The 4,363-nt window shown below is 39.0% G+C and overlaps 1 long non-coding RNA gene across 1 annotated transcript; it reads right to left on the bottom strand.

Moving 5' to 3' along the window:
• Positions 1-540: 540 nt before the first annotated feature.
• Positions 541-3,379, bottom strand: LOC109104487. The gene is made up of 3 exons (XR_006156210.1): positions 2,295-3,379; positions 2,127-2,204; positions 541-754 (listed from the first exon to the last, which is right to left on the bottom strand). It is a non-coding gene; the product is annotated as an uncharacterized LOC109104487 (long non-coding RNA).
• Positions 3,380-4,363: the final 984 nt, after the last annotated feature.

Genomic DNA, 4,363 nt, shown 5'->3' with positions numbered 1-4,363 from the left:
TAAGAAAATATTGTGAAATCAATAACCCAACAAAGTAATATTGAAAGCAGAAGTTCTTTCCACAAATGTTTAGAAATTTATAGGGATGATGCAAGACATGCAAGCTATTTTATATATCTACACTCTTAGAAGAAAAGGTTCAAAAATGAACCTTTTGAGGTTCCTGGTGATTGCAACTGTGTGGGAACCTTAAAGGTTAATTTTTTAACATTTTTGAAAAGGTTCTAATTGGAACCTTCACTTAAAGGTGCATTAATGACCCTCATCAGTCCCTTTTTGAACCTTTTTCTAGACAGCAATAATATTATTGTTGTTATTATTATACATTACTAATGCAATTTCACTATAAAGACAGAACTCCATGATTGTCCTTAAACTGTTTAATACATAAATATGTATTACAAACAAAGCAACAAACACAAATAAATAAACAATCATCAATAAATATGTATTACAAACAAACACATAAATAAACAACAATAAATTTCATGTATTTATATACATATACATTAATTTAATTAAAAAATATATTATTATTGGTTTTGGCATTATGATACATTAAACAGTTTTCAGTAAATGTCAGGGTGTCTCTCAACTTTGAAGCATATTCAGTGTTGAAGATGAAGTGTAGAGCTGTGTTCACATCATCTACTTCACAGACCTCCTCCTCCCCTTCCATCATTATTTCTAAAAGAGACTCTGCATCCAAGGCATGTCCCTTCATAAACAGCACAGGGTTGGGTGTATCTGGTTCCTAAACAAGGAGAAAATAATGTTATACTATAACAATATTTAGTAGTTAACGTGAAATTATATATATATATATTATATATATATAATTATTATTATTATTATTATTATTTAATTAAGATTCCAAAAATAAGATGGTAATAAATCTTTGACTTTTTTTAACCTGTCACAATGTAATAGAGGCTTTAAAAAGAAAGATGAGGCAGTGTAAACTATATTAATAATATACAAAAGATAATAGAGAGGGTGGCAAGTGGTCATGAAAAACTAAATTATGCAAGAATCCCTTATATTATAAGTTGACAATAGTGAGAAAAATATAATTATATATATAGCAAATTGTAATCAAACGTGTATGGCTCCATTAAAGGGATATTTTGTAGTCATTTACTCTCCCTGATGTTGTTCCAAACCTGTATAATGTTTTTCTTCTGCAGAACACAAAATAAGATATTGTTAAGAATAAGAATGTTACAGAATGACCATAAGATGAAAATCACTGGGGTCCAGAACAACATGTCAGTGATTTTCAGTGACATTCTTGAAAATAATTTCTAGAAAGTAATACAAGTTTGAAACAACATGAAAGTGAGGAAATGATAACAGAATTTAAATTTTTGTTTGAATTTTCCCTTTATTCATTCTTGCTGCTGTTACTGTGGAACCTGCATGGACACAAACAGTTCCACAGAATAACCCCATTCTATAAACAAATGTTTATAGATTAAACATCATTAAAAGATGGCGGCGCGTCCACACGCAGCGGCTTCTCTCTTGTTTTTTGTCTTGTGAGTCGCAGTGTTCTTGTACGTCATCATCGCGTCTACCTGTCTTTAAGCGCGCATACAGTCGTGAGTTTCTGCTGGATGTCAGCAGAACCGTATTTTAAGACTTAAACTCCACGCACGTGGAACAGCTGCAGGCCCTCGGTCTGCTCTGGAGGCCTACATCACCGACCCCCATTGATGCATCTCGCCTACAGCAGAGGTGCCACAAGTTGCGTGAGAGGAAGCAGAAGAGGGGCAAGCGTGGAGGTTACACTCTTTGGAAAATAAACTGGACTTCATCCGATTACTATGTTCAACTCAGAGGACTGTAAGAGACTGTTGTGTTTTTGTGTTCACGGAAAATCTTATATGTATCTTATATGTTATATTTGATGTAGATTTTAGGCTCTACTGTTAGTGTTATCTGTATGCACCGGGGGTCTGAGAGTAACACAATTTCGATTCTCTGTATGTATGTACTGTACATGTGGAAGAATTGACAATAAAGCAGACTTGACTTGACTTAGAAGAAATCATAACCAAGAGAAGGGGTTGAAAAAGAAAAAAAAAAATGATAGATTTAGATATTATGGATACAAATAGACTCACCTCACTGATGACATAAAGAGATCTCAGACTCTCCTTTAACAGAAGTGGAAACAGCAGGACAGCAGCAACCATTGAGACCTTTAATTGAAAATTTGTTAAATTGAATATGGCATACTATGTTTCTGATCATTTATGCTTTACTGTTCATGTAAATCAGTGATTTATTACCTTTGTGTGCCAAATCAACACAGATTTGTCTTTCTTCATCCAACTCTTCATCCACTGTTTGTGCCACCAGACTCTGTCTGTGACTCTTAACCCAGCTGACCTTGGCCTTTTTTGATACAAATTTTGGCCACGATAGATCCTCCATCTGCAAAATAAATAAAAAAAATAATAATAAAAAATAAACACACATGAAACATTCTTACAGGATAACAGAAATGCAAGTATTGAAGGGTCACTTTATTTTTTAGTAAACCTACCTCTACAATGGTTGCCAAATTTTTTTATGGACTCCTGGTAAAATTATGTTTTCTTACTTTGCTGAACCTGCAACAAACATGGTATTGCCGGCCTAAAACTCGAAACCACAACCTTAGGGTTAGGAGTCTCTAACTATAAGGCCACAACTTCCACTTGTTGTAATATGTTTCTACAAACAAGCAATATGTTGTGTTGAGATTGATCCAGGTGAAATATCAACAGGAAGTCCTACACAAAAGTTTGCAGAAAGGTGCATGTTGGTATGGTAAAAACAGCTCAGTGATTTGCAGAGATAACAATATAGTTCGGCTAAACATGTGTGGACACCTGTCCATCACTCCTAATTGAGCATCTCATTAAAAATGGGAATGCAATAAAGTTTCTTTGCAATAACAACCAAATGCATAAATATGAGAAAATGTTAAAGTCACCAAGTTCTTCTGTACACCACATTAAATAATTAGAACAGTGTCAGAAGTAAGACCAGGATCCAACAGCAGGTGAATGAATATTAAAGTTTATTAACAAACACTGAAGACTCAGTTGGCCGGATGACGAAACCGCCAGCACTCTGTCGGAAAGACCAGCATGGAGACTACACCAGCAACAGCCGGACATCGGTGAGGGAAAGTCGAAGACCAACAGTGGAAAGCCACCGCTGGAATCTAGAGGCAGCGCCAAGTGAGAGGTGAGTGGAGTCGGCTGCCTAGTAGATACAGGCTTCTCAACAGCGAGCGGAAAGGTAGAAAAATCCCCAGAGTCCTAGAGGGGCAGACGGGCAAAGAGGACAAAAAGTAGGAACACCAGACGGACTAAACAGAAAAAAAAAAAAAAAAAAAAAAAAAAAAAAAAAAAAAAAACACAACAACAACAAGGCTGGGTCAGAAACTCGACTGGCAAGGAAAATATTTGAGCAAACAAAGTTTACAGACTGACACAAGACAGCAAACATAAGGGCATGATAAAGGGAAGATAATCAGCGCAAAACAGGGTGCAGGTGAGGGAGAGCACGTTAACAGGGATAACAAGAGGGGTGGAGAAAACATAACGATGACCGCGGCACACCTGGCGAGTCACCAAAACAAAAAGCCATGTGCTCTAGGACAACAAAAGCCTCAGACCCCACCGAGATCGTGACAGTACCCCCTCCCCCAAGGAGCACCACCAGGTGACTTAAGGGAGGGGCTTACCATGTCTCCCGCTGAAGTCATCGATCAGCGACCAATCCAGAATATCCCGAGCCGGAACCCAACTCCTCTCCTCCGGACCGTAGCCCTCCCAGTCCACCAGGTATTGGAAACCCCTGCCACGACGACAAACATCTAGTAATCTCCTAACAGAATAGACAGGAGAACCATCCACTAGACGAGGTGGGAGGGGGGGGGGGCGCAGGGAATGAAATTAAGTAAGGAGGACCTGAAAACTGGTTTAACCCTGGATACCTGAAAAACAGGGTGCACCCGACCAAGAGAGGGGGGCAACTTGAGCCGTATCACAACCGGATTAAGGACCAGAGTGATCTGGTATGGACCAATGAACCTGGGTGCCAACTTGCGAGAGGCAGGTCCTTGGTAGACAGCCATACCTTCTGACCACAGACATAACGGGGTGCCGGAATCTGGTAGCGATCAGCCACTGGCCTTTGTCCGTCTGGGGGCCTGGACCAGGGCCTTCCTAGCCTTCTTCCAGACACTACGACATCTCTAGACAAAGGCTAGAGCAGACGCCACTGCAGCATCCGGTTCCCGAGAGGGAAATAAAGGAGGTAGGTAACCAGAGCATTCAAAGGGTAACATACCTGTGGATGCTAC

Source organism: Cyprinus carpio, chromosome B13, assembly GCF_018340385.1.
Source record: "Cyprinus carpio isolate SPL01 chromosome B13, ASM1834038v1, whole genome shotgun sequence".
Taxonomy (NCBI): Eukaryota; Metazoa; Chordata; class Actinopteri; order Cypriniformes; family Cyprinidae; genus Cyprinus; species Cyprinus carpio.
The sequence above is the reverse complement of the archived record's forward strand: the minus strand, read 5'-3'. Positions and strand labels throughout refer to the sequence as shown.